This window comes from Onychomys torridus, chromosome 6 (assembly GCF_903995425.1).
Source record: "Onychomys torridus chromosome 6, mOncTor1.1, whole genome shotgun sequence".
NCBI classification, from domain to species: domain Eukaryota; kingdom Metazoa; phylum Chordata; class Mammalia; order Rodentia; family Cricetidae; genus Onychomys; species Onychomys torridus.
This window is the reverse complement of record NC_050448.1, coordinates 72,610,833-72,630,914: the sequence shown is the minus strand read 5'-3', so window position 1 is coordinate 72,630,914 and position 20,082 is coordinate 72,610,833. Positions and strand designations below refer to the sequence as shown.

At 42.8% G+C, this 20,082-nt stretch overlaps 1 protein-coding gene across 5 annotated transcripts in view; it reads left to right on the top strand.

Moving 5' to 3' along the window:
* Nucleotides 1-20,082, top strand: part of LOC118586386 (myomegalin-like) — a 197,489-nt gene that overhangs the window by 1,317 nt on the left and 176,090 nt on the right. The window lies entirely within an intron of this gene.

The window sequence follows — 20,082 nt, the reverse complement described above, 5'->3', positions numbered from 1 at the left end:
CATTCAAACCAAAAAGCAATGGTGATTTCAAGTCTTCACTTTGCCTTTAACTAATTGGGATCTTTAATTTAAAAAATAATAATAATAATAATAATAATAATAATAATAATAACTTCACCTTTAGGTTTCAGTTTCCTATGAGTGGAATTGGGATTCGGATTAAAAGAGATTTGACCTTTAGACCGAAGAGTTGCTGGATTTGTATTGCATGTTCCAAAGTCTGCTGTATTTGTGAACTAGAAAGAGGATTCTATTCAAAGGAGCTTTTATTCATCATACTACCCCTGTTTATGCAAGAGAATGTAGTCAAATTCTGTTTCCAATTATACAATAGCTAAAAGGATCACGTTTATTAAGAATAAATTATTGGAAATTAAATAATGAAGCAAGAAACATGCATTTTTACACAAAATGAAACAAGCCCAAATGCAATTATGTTTCTAAAATGTAAGTATGCTTTGACCAAAAATGTCTGTTTATTCATATATACATGTCTCTAAAATTTCGAAGCTTCTTACCAATCTATATAAAAGCTGAATTTTTTTTTCTAGAAAGAAATAAACACTCATCATGGAGGGGTGATCTTTCTCACTGTCATTGACAATAACAAATTTGTAGGTCTAGCACATGATTCTCTAAATTATGGCAGTAAGGCTTTGTAGTAGGGTCTTCTTATGTAGCCCAGGTTGGCCTCAAATTCGTCATCCTCCTTCCTAAGCCTCCCCAGTTGCCTCAACTGATATTATAGGTTTGTGGCACCACACCCTGATATTCACATATGTGTAGTGAGCTTAAAGTCAGCCTGGGGCGCACAGCACGATTGTGTCTCAAAAACACACCTCATGATAGATAGATAGATGATAGATAAGTAGAAATCTTAAGTAGCTTATCATTGTGTGTGCTAACTAAAAAGTAAATAACTGCAATTTCAAATAAGAATCAAGAAAAAGCTAAAACAAAATGCAAATGTTCAAGGACCTGGTAGCATACTTTCTATACCAGCTGTGAGAACAGCAGTTTAATGGATATTAGAGTGTCAGCAGTGTGTGTGGGAGTGGTGCTTTGAGCATGATTTTCCTAATTCTCAGCTATTACATGTAAGAAAGCAGCTCTACTACCCATGTTCAGCTTATGCTGTTCATTGAGCAGTGACGCCATTGGCTGGAACCTCCAGAATCTCAGCTCTGAACTATGGTTGTAACAGTATGGCGTGGAGCAAATGCTGGACCAGAAAGATGGAGAGAGAAAAAAAATAAAGGAAGTCTCTTCTGGGAAAGCCTGTGCTGACTGTGCCCCATGAGGCTGTACAGTGTGTCCTTACTTAGAAAGTGTGTCCAAATTCTGCCTCCAACTTCACTGTTTCTCAAGTGGATGAACCCACCTAGCTACTTCCCCAAATTTTAATAGCAAACTATTAATTTATAATAAGGATTTTTTATATAAGTGGGAACCCGGTTCTCTTTTGTTAATTCAGGGAAGTCTTGTGCATACTTGTTATATTTGTTTGTAATATTTGAAGTAAGAGCAGGAGCAGTTAGTCAGTGGATTTTAATTTTGTAAGAAAAATGTTGAGAGCTCCAAACAGAGTATCAAGGACACAAATGAGTTATTTTTTACCTGAAGAGTAAATGTCCATTGACTATCACTCTCTTTCTTCTGTATGCCTCCCCCGCCCCCATCTTTAGTAAGTAAATACTTTTAACCAGGTTATAGTCTATTTTGTTTGGTGTGATAGTTTGAATGAAAAAGGACCCCAAAGGGCTCGTAGGGTGTGGCACTATTAGGAGGTGTGGCCTTGTTGGAGGAAGTGTGTCGCTGGGAGTGGGCTTTGAGGTCTCAGTTGCTCAAGCCAGGCTCAGCGTCTCTCTCTCCTTATAAGAGTTGCCATAGTCATGGTGTCCCTTCACAGCAACAGAATCCTAAGACATTTGGGAATCCTTGAGTATCTCCCATGTCTACACATTTCTTAATCAGCTGGTGTTAACTATAATTAATCTTTATAGTTTAATTGTAATTTAATCTATTACAAATGACAAGGTTCTTAGTCTATGTTTCATTCTGTGCTAGAACATATTACACAAGGCTGGACAATTTATAGAGAATGGAGATTTATTTTCTTGAGCTCAGGAGGCTGAGGAGTTCAAGACCAAAAAAGCAGCAGCTAGTGATTACCTTCTTGCCGTAATTATTCTGGCAACACAGGGCACCTGGTTGTACAGATTTTGGAAAGAGTATTAACAGGGACCAGAGCCATTGGACCCCAGCTGGTAAGTCTTCAATGGGAAATGCTTAGAGCTATTAGTTATGCACACTTGTTTTATTCATAATTTGTAATGTTTGGAGATATCAAAAGTGATTCTAATGATGGAGTTTAACAAAAACCTTTTTAACCTCATCTTAAGACACCCACTGACCTGTCTCATTCTTTGGTGATGCTGTCCTAGGTTGTCTAATTTGTAGTACCTGGGAATCATCATCCCATATTGGGTTTTTGTCCAAGATTTTAGTAATTTCTATGAGAGGTTAGGGAGAATGGATCCAGACCCTGAGTTAGTCACTTTTGTGTCGCTGAGAGAAAACACTTGATAGAAACAATGGATTGGAGAAAAGATTCACTCTGGCTCATCCAGAGGGTTGCAGTCCAATATGGTGGGCAGTCACAGCAATGGGGCCAGCCTGTGACAGTGGAGGCATGTGCAGGAGCCATAGAAGCAGAGAGTAGCTGGAAGCAGGGGCTAGGAACTACCTTTAAAAAGCTGCCTGCCTAACCTGCCTCCACCACCAGGCCCCACCTTCTAGAGCTAATGGCCCCCTTGGCCTCCAAATAGCACTATGGATTGAGAAATAAGCCTCAGACCATGAGCCTGGAAGAGAGACATTTCAGATAAAACCACAGCAGACCTTGTTATTTCATGCTCTCTGAAAGCAGAAGTGTCTCTCTACCCATATTGTAAATTAGTTTTCCATCTTAGCTATGTGTTGGAATCATCTAGGGGAGACTTAAAGAGTTGACATAGAGACTCCACTCCTGGCCAGTGCAACCAGCCTCTTTTAGACAGTGACCTCAGCCTCAACACTCTTTAGACGAACCCTAGACTTCTCAGGCTGGGTGATAGAACCTCTGCCTTATAAATAAACTGTTTCACTTCTAAAAAACATTGAGGGAAGTTTGTGATCTCTTGCTCAGGCCAAGGAACTGAGACTGCTTACATTTTTCCCCCTTTGCAGACACTTTGGCATTGTGGTGAGTGTTGAATTAGGGTTGTGTGAATCACAGAAATGGGAGAGGGGCCAAAAAAGCTAAGTGAAGAGATGGGATCATTGAAAGAAATTCATGGCAGAGGCCATGAGGGTCCAAGCGCAGGCTGTGGTGGTGAGAATGTGGAGAAAGGGGTAGATTTAAGAATGTCTCAGTTAGGACTGAAGGCACTCACGGATCAGCTGAGTGGAAGAAATAAAAGAGATGGTGGAAACAAGTGTGCTTGACTCCTGACCTGCAGGTTCTGCCAACTGAAGGTCAAAGAGATCCCAAAGCAAAACAATGCACCAGTAAAAACAATACAAATGAAACTGGGTACAATATGGGAGCCAGTTGCTCTTCAATTGTATTAGATTGTGCAGGCTAGCTAGTGATGTGAAGGTGTTCAGGATGGCATGTGCAGGTTGTCTGCAGATATAAAGCCATTTTTGGCCAGGCAGTGGTGGCGCACGCCTTTAATCCCAGCACTCAGGACGCAGAGTCAGGCTGATCTCTGTGAGTTTGAGGCCAGCCTGGGCTACAGAGTGAGATCCAGGACAGGCAGCAGAGAAACCCTGTCTCAGGGGAAAAAAAAAAAAAGCCATTTTTGTGTGTGAGGCTTAAGCTCCACAGATTTTGGCACCTGCAGGATGTCCAAAATGAGATTCTTCAAGGGGGTCCTGGAAGAGACAGTGGTGCTTCTGATATATGTGAGCATGTGAAGAATGTAGGCCTGGGCCTTCAGGCAGGTCATTGGCTTCTTTCAAGATATAGAAAGCAAAATCAACATAGTAGAAGAATCAAGGGATGGAGAGAAACAACTCCATTGTTGGAGTATTTATATGAAATGATGCTTGATACCTCCGGTTTTCTGTTTGCTTGTTTTATTTTTGTTTGTTTGTTTGTTTTTAATTTAGTCCTAGCGGAGGCCTAATTCCTTCTTCTTATAGGGTCAGGGCAGAGGATGGAACAAAAATAAAGTGCCATTCTAATTGCTAGTTGGGGTCTCTATTGCTGTGACAAAACACCATGACCAAAGGCAACCTGGGGAGAGAAATTTGTTACTCTTACTGTTCTGTATCACAGTTCGTCATTAATGACAATCGGGACAGGAACTCAAACAGGACAGGAACCTGGAGGCAGGAGCTGAGGCAGAGGCCATGGAGGACAGCTGTCTACTGGCTTGCTCCACATGGCTCACTCAGCCTGCTTTCTTATAGCACCCAGGACCACCAGTCCAGCGTGGCACCACCCACAATAGTAACCCTCATCAGTTACTAATTAAGAAAATGTCCAATCTTGTAGAGGCATTTTCTCAGTTGAGGCTCCCTCCTTTCAGATGACTCCAGCTTGTGTCAAACTAACATAAAACTAGCCAGCACAACTGGTGAGGACCCTTTGTAATATCAGAGTACCTGCCTAGAAGGCTGCACCTGTAACCATTCGGTTGATGGTGCTCATGGTAGGAGGGCAGTAGCAAAGGGAAGGTGTCTCCAGGTGACACTCCAATCCCTTCAAGTCACTTGCCAAAGCAGTTTCAGATATTGACCCATGCTCAACCTCACAGGTTCTAAACAAACTCCTGTAATGACTGTATCGGGATCCATGACAAGCAGCACAGCCAGTCCTCACCATTAGCTCTTTATAATTTGTATTATCAATGATGTTTTAGTTTTGTAAAGTGTTATTTATTGCTGGGCATCAGTGGTGCACGCCTTAATCCCAGCTCTTGGGAGGCAGAGGCAGATGGATCTTTGTGAGTTTGAGGCCAGCCTGGTCTACAGAACACATTCCAGGGCAGTCAGAACTACACAGAGAAACCCTGTCTCTAAAAACAAACAAAAAAGTTTATTTATTTTGTGTGTGTGAGTAGTGTTTTCTCTGCATGTACATATGTGCACCACATGCTCCCGAGGAGGTCAGAAGATGGCATAGGATCCCCTAGAGCTAGAGTTACAGATGGCTTTGTGAGGCATGACGTGGGTGCTGAGAACTGAACTTGGGTCCCCTGGAAGAGCAGCAAGCCCTCTGGACCACTGAGCCATCTCTCCAATCTCCATGCACAATGTTTTTGAGTACCTGTGACATGCCAGGTTCTAGGCTATGCACTTTATAAGCATTCAGTCCTCACTATGACCCTGCAAGAATGATGCTAATTATTCTCCCCAACTGCATATAAAAAGTTAAGCAGTTTGACAAGGTCACAGCTGCAAAGCAGCAGACTTCATGTTTAACATGCAGGTGTATTGAATGTTTATATCCTGCACATTTGGAGTAATTATTTCATTTGTCTCTGTTTAAAAACATTTCCTTTGCAATGCCACTAAATCTATATTTTCTTTAAAAAATATATCAAAACAGAACTGTGCATGAGTCAATTTAAAAAAAAAAACTGTAAAATCCTTTGCTAGAACTTAGACAAAAATGACCTGTCTTCAAGTCAGCATACATTTGAATAGGTTACTGGCTTTAAAACAATAAACTGTATTACAAAGTCTGACCTTGTGAAGACTTATTTTCTAATTCGTACCGCAAACCCCACCAAGGTCATCACAGAGAAGTGAATGACTTTAAAAAAAAAAAAAAAAAGGGAAGTGGGTATGGACACAACAACTGAGAATCTATCAAAAAGCATCCGAGCACTCCACATTCCGGTTAATAAAAATGAGTGGACTGCAAATTTCCAAGGAGAATCTGAGACACTGTTCAGATAACAAAGACACAAAGTGAGCGGGGCCTACTGCACAGAATAATAGGCACATGCATTCAGAATTTCGCCCCACCTTGTGTCCTCACCTGCCACACATCTACTTTCCAACACAAACTGGCAGAAGGTGAACCAACGGGAGAAATGTTGGCATGGAGAAGCTACCCCAGCGAGCAAGCAGAAACTACCTCCCGTCTCAGCATCTTGATTCATGACAAAGCACATGGACCAGGACAGCTTATCCACGAAGGAGTTCATTGGGCTGATGGTCCCCGAGGGTTAGAGTTTCTGATGTTGAAATGAAGGCGTGGCAGCAGATGGATTAAGCCGCAGCTGAGAGCTCACCTCTTGATCCACAAGCAGGAGGCAGAGGACTCTGGGGATGAAGGAGTCTTTTAAACCTCAAAGCCCACCCCCAGTGACACATTCCCTCCAACGAGGCCACACCTCCTAATCCTTTCTAACTGGTCCAACCTACTGGGGGCCAAGTATCCAACATATGAGCCTAAAGGGGGCTATTATCATTCAAACCACCACAGCATCCATGTTGTCTCCATTATAGTTCACGCTATAACACCTTTGGCTGTGTTAATCTGCAGTGAAATCCTACAACTAAAACCCATAACTTTATTGTGGTTTCAACAAGAAAGGTCTTCCTGAACGTCACGTGTTTTCTAACTTAAAATGTTCTTGGTGATGGTTAAAAACATCTGCAGGAAACATGCATAAGAGGCACAGACTACAGAATGATCTTTTTAAAATTAATTAAGTTTACATCCAAGCCTTAGTTGCCCCTTCCTTCTCTCCTCCCAGCCCCTCCCCTTCACCCCCTTTGTCTCCACCCCCAATCCACTCCTCCATGGATATCAATAAAACATAGCGTATCAAGTCGCAGTAAGACTAAGCACCTCACTGTATATTAAGGCTGGACCAGGCAACCCAGTATGAGGAATAGGGTTCCCCAAAAGCCAGCAACAGAGTCAGAGACAGCCTCTGCTCCCATGGTTAGGAGTCCCACGAGAGGACCAAGCTACACAACTGTAACATATGCAGCGTGATAGGATGATCCTGAGAGATCATTGTTCTGGTCATTCTTCATCACCACTGTGGCGGTGTGAAGGAGATTGTTCCCCATACATTGGGGGTGGGGGTGGGGTCTAGGAGATGTGGCCTTGCATCTTCATCTCTGCATCCTGCTTGCAGTTCAAGAGGTAGGTCTCAGCCTCCCGCTCCAGCCACTGTGCCTCCGCTTTGCCACTCCCGCCCCCAGAGCCCTAAGCCCAAATAAACGCTTCTTGAAGTTGCCTTGGTTTTGCCGCACCAATAGAAAAGTAGCTGCTTCAGCCACGAATTGAGGTGTTATTGTGCATCCTAAAATAACTGCTCTCACTTCTCTGTCCTCTTTTCCCGAGGAGGAGAATAGCTTCATTGTGGATAGGAGTGTCTTCTGCATCTACCGCATGACCTTGGACAGACAGAAAGGTTAATGTTATATTAGTTAAATCCGTTTACCATTATACTACACAGCAAACCAGCCCCAAAGTTAAAAACTACGAACATTTAGTGTCGCACAGCCTCTAAGGCAGCGGTTCTCAACCTGTGGGTCACGACACCACCCCACCCCCACCCCCCACCCCCCCGCCGTGGCATGCCCCTTTCACAGGAGCAGCATATCAGCTATCCCGAATAACAGATATTTACATTACAATTCCTACCAGTAGCAAAATTACAGTTATGACATAGCAACGAAACTAATTTTATAGCTGGGGTGACCACAACATGAGGAACTGTATTAAAGGGTCACTGCATTAGGAAGGTTGAGAACCAGTGCTCTAAGAGTAAGGAATCTGACAGCTTAGCCACGGGCCAGAGGTGTAGATGTAACGGTCTTATTAAATAAGAAACACAGAGCCAAATGCAGAGTTAAAAGCCCAAGAGGTCAGAGCAGTAGCTGAGAGCTGAGACTAAAACCACCTTCTTATCATCCATTGCCACTGCTGTCCCCTGAGAAACAGACCTACAGCCTCTGTATCTGTCTTTTTATTGACTTTCTGTTCTGCCTTCTCATTGGGTGTAAACCCAACCATGTGACCTCCTCGTCACTGCCTGTCTATACAGACCTCCAGGTCTCTAAGGCTGGTACTGGGATTAAAGGCGTGTGTATCCAAGCTGGATATGTCCTTGAACACACAGACTCTGCCTGCCATGTAACCAGATTAAAAGCATGCACCACCACTGCCTGGTTTCTGCTGTGGCTTGCTATTAGCTCTGACCCCCAGGCAACTTTATTTATTAACATACAAATAAAATCACATTTCAGCACAAATAAAATATCACCATACAGAGGAGGGATTGTTTGTGGCTATAGTCAGGCAGTTACCTGGAACTGCAGTCATCCCAAAACTTGACAGGGGCTGACAGATTCCCATCCTGGGTATGCCAGCATCACCTCTTGTGATGGTTACAGGCTTCAGCCCCTCCAGGTCTAATAGACTGAGTTTCCGTGCTCATCATATGTATGCCTACGTCACGGTAGCTTGTTTCTCCTAGCACAATTACCTAAGAGAAAGAAAATCAGCATGTTCAAGATGAGCCCCAGCTGAAATGACTAGCCTTGAAGGTGGCATCCCAGCACCTCTACTTTCCTGTGCTCTTTAGAGGTCATTGGTCCACCTCAGACTCAAGGGTAACCAAACACAGCTTTGATCAACAGCAATCATCCGGGCCGTTTTAGAGGCTGCCTGCTCAAGACCACAGCCATTGCTTGAACTCCTGAAAACAGAGGAGCGGCAGGACGCCTTCCTTCCTTTGGACTGAAGCTGGGGTGACTCTAGCTCGAAACATACAGAGCCAGAGCTGAGGCTGGGGACTGCACTACACTGTGTGAATCCCTTATAGGTTTTTCTCCTCAGAATAGTTAGGCAAGGTGGGCTGGTGTATGCTTTTAATCCCAGCATTAAGAAGGCAGAAGTGGGAGGATCTCTGAGTTCAAAGCCAGCCCAGTCTACCTGTGAGCTCCAGGCCGGACAGGGTTACACAGTAAGACCTTGTCTCAAAACAAAACAAACACGAAAATTCAACACAGTCAACAAACAAACAAGAAAAACCCTTCAAAGCAAAGCAGAATCATAGCACTCTGTCTGGCTGTACTTGCTCAGTTCTGCCTCCAAAAGACCCCAGAGGTTTTCATGGCTTTTGTGTAGCTCACCTTCTTCCTGTCTCAATGGCCTCGGCACAGCTGGTTCCTTTACATTGTTCTCCCAGTGGAGTGTGCCACTCTGTCTCAGACAGAACTGGCAGTCAGAGAGACCAGAAGAGAGACTCGATCCTTGAAAACTGGACTGAAGAGCCTGGCCCTGGTATCGATTGAATGAGCACCTAGCTATACATACTTCAGTAAAAGCAAACTGAAAGCAGAATCTGGTGAAGGGCTGGCCAGGCACGTGGCCAGTGGTCCACTTTACGAAGCTAAGCTTTGGAGCTGTGATTCCAGTGCTCTACCCAGAGGGTAGATGAGAAACAGTACAAGGACCAGGCATGGTGGTGCTGGTCTACAATTCCAGAACTCAGGAGTGGCACAGGAGGATGGCCACAGGTTCAAGGCTAATTGGTCTACATAGCCAGTTCCAGGACATCCAAGGCTACAATGTGAAATCGTGTCTCAAAACAAACCCACAAAGGTAAAAGAATTCAACACAAGACCAGAGAAATGCTGACCCTATGAACCAGACATCGATAAGGAGGCCCATGATGCCCCACCACTAGGAGATAAGCAAGATGCCTATAGAAGTGTGGCAGGGAGCAAAACCTTACACAACAGGTGAGGTGTGAGAACGTAAAAAATAGCTAAAACTGCGGAGACTGGTAAGGGTCAAATTGTATATAGATATATGTAGATATAGATTCTACCAGCAGGGGTCGCTCGTGGGTGGCTTTTGCTGTCACAGCATCCAGGTCCCTTGGACCAGCAGTAGTTACCAGCGGAGAGGCTCCAGGTTGGAAGTGTTCTAACCAGCTAGAAGTCTCTAGAGCCTGCATAAAGCATGAAGGGAGGAGGATGACTGCTCTGGTCACGTGACAGAGGAGTCCAGGTGAGATAGATTTGTCTTTGTGAGTTGTACAGACAAATGCTTGAAGTGCACCGTGTGTGTGTGTGTGTGTGTGTGTGTGTGTGTGTGTGTGTATGTGTGTTTAAAAGACAGGATCATGAACAATGGCATTCTAGAGCCAAGAGTGGTGGCACACACCTGGCATCCTAGCACTTGGGGAGGTGAAGCAGAAAGGTCAGGAGTTTGAGACTAGCCTGAGTTTTTATATATACATATGAGATGTTGTCTCAAAACACAGCAAAACAACAAGTCCAAAACAACAACAACAAAACGTCCACATTCTAGTAACTTTAGAGGCCACCTTTGCAGTAACTTGATCTTCCTTTTCCTCTCCCATCCTTCCGACTCCCTCCCCTGTTCTACCATCTCCCCGGTGCCTTAGAGATCACAGCAGCTTGCAGTTGAGATTTGAAACTGAAAAGTAGGCCACACTGGCTGGCCTTGTCTCGCAGTTGCTTTTAAATTTATTGTGGGAGGTCCCCTGCATGTTTGCGGAGGTCAGAGTGATGCAGTCTAGGGGTCCAGGGATGGGCTCCTTTTTTGTTTGTTTGTTTGTTTGTTTTTTCTGCCAAGAATTAAAAGTTAGGAAATGTGTCACCAGGAAGATTAAGGAGTCCCAGTGGAGCCACCACGTGATCCTGGGAAACTAGGGTTTCCTCTGCAGTGTTCTTAGTCCCTTTAATAAAATGATACAAGAATGGGCTCAAACAGAAGACTGAGTTGAAAAGGAGCTCCTTAGGACAGGCAAGACGTCAGTCTCCAGCTGCCTAGAAGGGAGGAGGAGGAGAAGAGAGGGAACAGGAGCCACGTTGCAGCACAGAGGTGAGCCGCTGGGTGGCAGACAGCCACAAGGAGAGGGGAAGCTTAAGAAAAGAAATGAGGAATCCCCCAGGGTTAGTCAGGAGTTTCAAAGCATACTTAGGCTCTGGCCAGCATCGGAAAGAAAAAGACAGGGGAAAAAGGAATAGTTACACCTTTCTGAGTTGGGCCTCAGAAAGGTGGGCATACCCAGAGCAAGTTCTCTCTTTCCATCTTTATGTGGTTCCCGGGGATCAAACTCAAGTCATCAGGCTTGCATGCAAGAGCCATGACCTAGCTCTCTTTCTGGCACAGTTGCTTTTACCTTATGGAATCTTAAAGGGGCCATCTGCTGCCTGGCAGTTCACAATACACAGGCTGAGAGCCTGGCGCAAGAGAGAACCACAAGGGATGCATCTAGGGGTTTGCCATTTAACCATGCATCTTGGCACGCCATGTAGGAATGGATAACTAGCCATGGCTAGGAAGAAGGAAGGTACTTCTTTTAATTTATTTATCGTAGAAGTGTGTGCATGCAGGCATGAGCCCTTGAGTGCACACGGGTGTCCAGGACTCCTCCACTTTGTTTTCTGGGGCAGAATCTCTTAGTGTGTGCTAGGGTTTGAACTCAGGTCATGCACAGCAGGCACTATACCAACTTAACCATCTTCCCAGCCATCATCATAATTTGAGCATTCGTTTTGTTTTCTAACATATTGCATTAAAATATCACTTACTGGATTTTGCTTTATCAGACTGATGGTGTGAATGGAATTCCCTCACATCCAGGATAAATGACTCTTAAGAGTTTTGTTCCTCTTTAGATTAGAATTGCCAAAAGCTTGTTACGAAGTACCATAGTATTAGGGATAACATGAAGACGGGGGAAATTACATGCAGGATGTGAGATTTTTCTCATTAGAACTTACTTGATTGTGTAAAGCATTCTGGGGCTGCTTCTTGATGTTTCTGAACCCCTGCCAGCTGAAAGAAGTGGGTGGGGGGAAACCCAGCTGTTTTAAACTGCCAAGAAATTGGCTTCCAATGGTTCTAAGTGTGGAAGAGAGAATTTGCCTTTGTTGTCTGCTTCGCCTTTGTCTTGAGAGTGACTATTTGATGAGCCCTCTTCAGTATGCAGATGTGAGCCAACTACCAGTTAGGGGTGGCTACTGACAGCTAATTGTCAAGAACTTGGCTTCAGAGACTTCAGATGAGCAAAATATTCTGTTTAATGGGGACAAAGCTGGCCTGAGAGGAAGGAGTGCAATCACAGCTATTTAATAATTTTAATTAGTCGTAAGAAATACTGAAATCTTTAGTAGTGAAGAATCCGCATTATACTTTCAAATGACTCATCTGGATGACAGCAATAATTGTCTGTGTATGTGTGAAGAGGGGAAATATCGAGGAAAACAGTTAATGAATGGTTAATCAAGTAAAGATTTATAAGACTTCATTGTGCTATTTTGCAAATCTTCTTAGAAGTAGAGAAAAATTATGAACTTATGGAATTTTTTTTTTTTTTTTTTTTTGCTCTTGCTCTGTGGTTTTTCGAGATAGGGTCTCTCTATGTAGCTGTGACTGTCCTGGAACTCTCTTTGTAGACCAGGCTGGCTTCGAACTCACAGAGATCTGCCTGCTTCTGTCTCCTGAGTGTTGGGATTAAAGGTGTGTGTCACAACTGCCTAGAAAATGGAAATATTCTTAAAAACCAAAGATAAGTTATGTATGTATGTATGTATCTTCCTTCCTTTCTTTCTTTTTCTTTCTTTCTTTCTTTCTTTCTTTCTTTCTTTCTTTCTTTTTTTCTCCTTCCTTCCTTCCTTCCTTCCTTCCTTCCTTCCTTCCTTCCTTCCTTCTTTCCCTTCTGTCTGTCTATCTGTCTGTCTGTCATCTGTCTGTCTTTACAGGTAAGGTAGTAGATGGCTACTTTCAAAGGCAAGGACATGGGTGGATATGACTATATTGTTCTTAACAAACTTTTTCATAATTTAAAAATCCAGTCTGAGCTTGAAACGAGGGTTTGGCATTCCACTTTCTTCTCCTTCTGGGTCCCAAGCTAGCCTGGATTGGTTGATGTCTGGTCCTAGAGCAGCTTGCTCGAACCTAGAAAATGACTTGGGTTTTAGTGATGGTGGATTGTCAAGAATGCTTGGAAGCCCCTTAGGAATTTATTTATGTCAGTACTGTTTCTGTTCCCAGAATGGATTTACTGACCATAATACCAGTCTGCACAATTTTTAAGGCTTATTATCTATGCTCAAAGCAAGGAGAATTACACAGAATTTACACAAATCTTTTCTCACTGTTCCAAAGCCCCTGTGAGAAATTTACATACTGCATTTCTTGCATGATTTCTCTTCCTCCAACATCAGATGCACATAAACAGTGGGTGTTGAAAGGATGGGCTGGGGTTTCAGGGGTAAATTACCACCAGCTGTCTAAAGCTTGTTCATCATTTCCTTCTCTGAGGTTTTTGTTACAGCTGACAGACAAGGCTAGCCAATGAAGGGGGTGGTTATGAATACATATGTATGCACGCGCGCACACGCACACACACACACACACACACACACACACACACACACACACACACGGAGAAGGAAGTTAGGAAACCTGCTTATTCAGTTTCAGAGCTTTGTCTTATGATAAGGCAGGAAGCTGATAAATGGAAATTTGGGATCATTGGCCTAGGCCTAGGGAGCAATTTGTAGCAGAATTGGAATTAATTTGCAACTGCTCTTTTAGAGTCAGTGAATCCTGTGTGGTATGCAAACATCAATTTTAAAAAGGCCATGATTTATTGAATTTTAAAACACACCAGGCAATGAATTAAATATTCAATATAGACGATCTTGTTCTTGCAAAACAACCATTTATTGTCGTTAACCATATTTTACAAAATATAAAGACTCTGTAAACAGGGCTGGTCTACAGAGCGCTAGTCCTGGTAGTATGTATGTGACTTTGGCTGTGCTGCCCCGCCCTTCCAGGTGAGTGGGACCCTCTGTCATTCCCCAGGAGAGGATGGAGAGCATTTTCCTTCTACTAGTGAAAACAAACTTTGTCCAACCATACCCTTTTTTAATTAAAAAAAAAAAAAAATTAAGCCAGGTATGGTGGTGCACACCTTTAATCCCAGTACTCAGGAGGCAGAGGTAGGCAGATTCCTAAGTTCGAGGCCAGCCTGGTCTACAGAGTGAGTTCCAGGACAGCCAGAGCTACACAGAGAAAACCTTTCTCAAAAAACAGAAAACAAAAACAACAACAAAAGTTTAGCCGATTATGGTGCCAATTTCTGGGATAAAATGTGCTGTTTCCATAAATGTGGAGCAATTAAGACAAGCTAACAAATTTTGAATAAAAGCTATGAATTGTCAATATTAAATTTGCGATAGTTTTTTTAAAATTATATTTATCCTTGGTGCCTACTCATTTGATATCTTCTTTTTTTCTGTTACGCCAGTTCCAGGAGATCTAATGTCCTTGTCTGGTCTCTGCAGTCACTGCACACATGTGGGTCACATACATACATACATGCAGGCAAAACATATAATAATAAATAATTTTTAATTAAAAAAAGACTAACACTCTAGAATCCCCTTTGAGCCTATGCTGAAGGCTGTGACCGGAAGACCTCTCTCTCCCCAGGCCTCACCTGTTAGAAATCCCACCACTTCGCTATAGTGCCACGCTGAGGGTCCAGCCTCCAATACAGAGGCCTTGGGAGATGTTTAAGATCCTAAATAAAATGCTTTCTTTTTTTTCTCTAGAATTCTGTTAGGTCTTCTTACATTTCTTCATTTGGATAGTGGAGCACAGAGTGGATACCATGCATCCACAATGCATTTGAGTCAGTGAGGAATTATTTTTCTCATCTCCCTTCCTGGTTCCTTTGAGAAACTCCTCGTGGGGTGCTTATTTTGCATTTATTTAACATTTTGTTTTTGCTTTTTGAGACAAGGTGTCACTCTGTAGCTCTGGCTTGCCTAGAACTTTCTAGATTGACCAGTCCTCAAATTCATAAAGATCCTCTTGAGTGATTAAAGGCATGTGCCACCACTGCCCGGTGAGGTTGTCTTCTGTAAAGAAGTCTAATTTAATGAAGGGCGTTCCTCCTGTTCTTTGTGGATTGTATTTTAGCCCAGCAGATAATCAGATCTGTGGTATGACTTAAGGAATTCGTGTGTGGCTTTCCACCCCAGCTTTCAATCACACACCCAGTGTGTAGCGCATGCTCTGCTTTGGTTGAACTCACATTAAATTGAATGAACTTAGGCAACTCAATTGTCCTTGAATTGTATAAAGTTGTGGGAATAACTCTAAGTCCCATCAACATTAGTTACCTCTGAACTGCCACTTCTTTATGGAAAATGAAAGTCCCTTTAAAGGCCCCTCTCTTTTTAATCCCCAAGGTTGTTTTTCATTTTCGTAAACTGCCCCTGGCCCTGAGCTCTGCAGCTCTGCAGCTCTGAGGCACAGCTGCTCCTTCACCTGCTGTGCCTCTTCTGAGCACACACCCTCCACCAGGCCGGGCTTCAGCTACTGCTGAAGGACATCCTTTCCAGTCCTGCAAAGCCAACCATTTATCTCCTGGTTACTTGGGTAACCAGGTACCTCCACCTGGTTCTCCCCCTTAGGTCCTCCCTGGGGCTAATAAAACATGTAGCAACCTTGAACTTATCAACTCCACTAAAAGAGTTTTTGGGGTTTTTTTTTTTTCCCCATGTGAAAGTGCATATGTACTTGACTCTCTATAAATGCAGGTTCCACACCCGCAGATCCAACCAACTAGCTTTATGGGAATGGTTAGGGCTAAACCTCTGTGTGTGCGGAATACACACAGACTTTTATCTTGTCATTATTTCTTTCCTAAAATTGTTCATTTATCTTATGTGAATGGGTGTTTTACCTGTGTATGTCTGTGCCTTGTGTGCCTGGTGCCACAGAGGCCAAAAGAAGATGCCAGATACGTTGGAACTGGAGTTACAGACCATTGTGAGCTGCCATGTGGGTGCTGCTGGGACTCAACCTGGTTCTCTGCAAGAGCAACCATCTCTCCAGCCCCCTTAGGAGACATTCTGGGTCCAAATTATAATAGATGATAGATAGATAGATAGATAGATAGATAGATAGATAGATAGATAGATACTGTGTAAATAGCTGGTGTACTGCATTGTTTGGGAATTAACAAGGAAAGAATCCTTTCTTTCTTGTACTGGCTTAATCCCTTTCAGTTCATACTGATCCCATTCTTTGAAGAGCTCAAAGGGTTCTTATAAATTAATTTACAATTATCTCCACTGAACAAAAGCCACACCCACATTTCTTTCCAAAAATGCTTTAAAAACAAAACAAAACAAAAAAAAAAAACTTGGTTGGTCTGCCTCTACAGCTGAAGTGGGAAAATGGACCCATCAGGGTTTTAGAAACTTCTTTGTACAGTGGAGAGGCACACCCTTAAGATTCTTGTAGGCTGTTGTTTGTTTAAATGGGAGACCATAAGAGGCTCTTCCTTATGTACTTTTGGAGGTCTCCGCAGGTCTAACAATCACATCTTAGATTTGATTTTTGCCTTGAAGTCATTTCGTGTTTTGGGAGAGTTGGTATCCTTCTGTGTATCCCTGGCTATCATAAAACTCACCCTGTAGCCCAGGCTGGCCTTGAACTCACAGAGATCCACCTGCCTCTGCCTTCTGAGTGCTGGGACTAAAGGGGTGCGCCACCACTGCCTGGCTGAAGGCACTTTTCTCATTTTTAAAGCTTTAACTATCTGGGAAGATGAGAAACAGTTTTTTTGTTTTGTTTTGTTTTGTTTTGTTTTGTTTTTTAAATCTAACAAGCCTGGCTCTTCACACACCTCTAAACTTTACTCAAAAAATTGAATGGCCCATGCAGTCCCTGGCTCCTGCTTATACACGGGGAGTTTGAAGCCATTTAAGGGAGAGCTGTCTCCAAAAACAAAACAAAAAGCTCAACGGCTCTTTTTAAAAAAGCTAGTCTTTTTTTGTACACATTTTATCATAATATGACTTTTAAAAGCCTGTTAGTGGGCTATTGGAGAAGCCTGTTAGCATTTTTGAAACTCCACCTGAACATCCTCAGTACATTTTCTGTTTTCTCCTTTGAATTATATACTCTTTCTGCTAATACATAACACAGGTAATTCCCCGCTCCCCCCCCCCCCCCCCCCAGTCCTAAGTAATAGTTTCTTCTGGCTCTGCCTCAGGCTCCTCAAGGTCCTTCCCCCAGAGGCCTGCTGGCACCTGCTGCATCTGCCTAGTACAGTCACTGCCCAGTTACAACACCTCCCTTCTAGATAGCAAGTTTAATTCCAATTACTTACTGTTATTTAGTAAACTACTCTCAAATTTATAAGCTGAACACAGTAAGGGTTTTCTTATAACATGATTTGGGGGATCAATAATTCTAGTATCGTTCAGAGGACAGGTATACCCCTGTCACAGCCACAAGGGCGACTGTTTGGTTTTGTCCAATGATGGCATTGCAGTGGGACCTACTGGCTCTTAGGCTCCACTAAGTCTCAGCTCTGTTCATAGTCTCGGGGCATCACTGCATTGTTTATCATCTTCACAGGAGTTTGATTTCTTACCTGGGAGGCCTCTTATTGACCTAGCTTTGACAGATAGATGTCTTACCAGAATTCTATTAGCCAAGTAAGTTCCTCAAGCTAATACAAATTAAAGAGTAAAAATTATAGTTATAGTCTACCTCTCAATGGGGAAAGTATCCAAGAAACTGCGTCCTCGATCTTAGGACAATTCACTCTGTCCTGAAAGGATGTTTATCTTAACTCAGAGTTAGGGAGATGGGCAGGGCACTGTGAGGGACAAGGGAAATATCTGTTGACTAACCAAGTCAGTAGAATGAACCACACTGATACTTAGATGTATTGTCCTCTCATCTAAGTGTGCAGAGAATGGTAGGTGGCCATATCTGGGAAGTGTCACGCACACTGAGCAGGTATGACATTCTAAAACTAAACATGGTTTCAGCTCTCAACTATGAACCTTGCTATTAGGCAATATACTCTATCTCCCCATACTCCACATTAATATTTGTAAAAAAAAAAAAAAAAAAAAAAAAAAAAAAAAGAGCTAACTAGAGTTTTTAAAGTTATTGTATCTGTAAGAGAAGCTAGCTTAGGAGAAAATACAATACAATATGTTAGACACAGCTATTCTTATTATTACATTTAAGCCACACAGTCATCCACATCAAGATCCCCTTCACACAAAGTCAAGATGGAGGGAAGAAAAGCAGAACTAAAAAAAGAACTGAAAGGAAGGGAAGGTACCGCTGGATGCTTGGACATGATTGGAGAGGCTGAAAATCAATCCAATCAGCTGACCAATTAGGAGCTAAGCTACATACTCAGGAGAGAAGAACATACCTGGTTGGATTGATCAGCATCATCAAGTCAGTTGACCTCTGTCCTAATACAGAAAACTTGGAGCAGATTTTTAATAAAGATCGTATGTGCAATACTGATAAAATGATCTCAGCCTCAGACTGGGAGTGACATGAAGTATCAGAATAGGCCAGGCTATGCTGCAGAGAAAGCCCCCAAATCTCAGTGACTTAAATGTTTATTTATAAAAATTTATTTAAGACATTTTAGATCTATTTATTTTGTTATGTTATATGCATGGGTGTTTTGCCTGCATATAGGTCTGTGCAGCACATGCACTTTTGGAGGCCAGAGGAGGGTGTTCGGCCCCTGGGACTAGAGCTACTGACTGTTGTGAGCTGCCATGTGGATACTAGGAGTTGAACTTGGGTCCTCTGTAAGAGGAACAAGTGCTCTTAACCCTGAAGTCAACTCCAGCCCCTCAGGAGCTTAATTTCTGTAATGTATTTTTACCTTATTTCAATGTAGGTCGACAGAGAGGCTCCAATCATTACAATCCTTAGAGACCTAGGTTGGTGGAAACCTTGGCTCTGCACAATTGCTTTTTCAATATTAATACAGCAGTGGAAAACAGCTAAGGCTAATTATATTCTGATTCTTAGCATCTACATTCTACTTAGAAATAATGAGTGCCTCTCATATGTCAAAGGCCAAAGTAAGTGATGTTTCATTTACTAAATTGCCTGAAGTTTTCCTGTGTCCTGCAGCCGCTCAGTCCCAAAGAAACACTCAAAGGCTTAATATTAATTACAAAGTTTGGTCTATGGCCCAGACTTATTGCTAGCTAGCTCTGATATCTTAAATTAACCCATTGCTATTAACCTATGTTTTGCCACATGAGCATGGCATTTGCCACGTGGCTGTGGCATTACCAGTCTACTGGCATCTTGTTCCAGGGTGTCTGCTCTGACTCTGCCGTCCTTCTCCCTGCATCTTTTCTTGGCTTTCCTGCCTAGCCATAACCTGTCTTGCCATAGGCCAGAGCAGCTTCCTTATTAACCAATGGTAGCAACACATATTCACAGCGTACAGAAAGACCATCCCACAGCACCACACAAATACCTACCCTCCACTCCTGTACTCTATGCATAGACTAGGGGGTTTTCCCATTAATGATTTGGGGCTCTCATCTGTCTTATTTTGTGGAATATGGTAGAAGGAACAGTGTGCCAGTTCTGAGCAGAGACCTAAGGGACAGCCTGAGTGTCACCTAACTCTCTCTCTGTTGCATATTGCCAGGAGAAGAATGTTCCTCAGGCAGATGCTGCTGCTTCCGTTTGGGTCCTGGAACAAGAGGTCTGTTGGGCAGACAACTCACGGCCAACCCATCTACCCTTCAAGTGCAGGTCCCGGGGTGTTTAAGGAAGGTCTGCAAACATCAGAGCCCTGGGATCTGTGCTAAGTGCACTGTTTCAGCCGAAAGATAACTGACACACAATGGCTCACCTCAGAGGGATTTCACATAGACTGGATAATGCTTTCCAAATAAGCATATGAAATAGGAACTTAATAATCAGTATTGTAATAAGTGAAAGGAAAATGAGATGACATTAGATTATATACTAAGTAGTAACAGATACCCCACATACCTTATAACTGTCACGTTGTTTCTCTATTGTATAAAATTAATGACAAACCTTACTGCTATTAAACTACATGTAAGATGATAAAATTAGGGTCATTTTACCCCAACAGTATTATGATTTATTTGTCTCAAAAAATAATTTGTCTTAGTCTGTTCCTGTTGCTGTAACAGAACAACTTAGACTGTATTATTTATGAATAATAGAACTGTGTT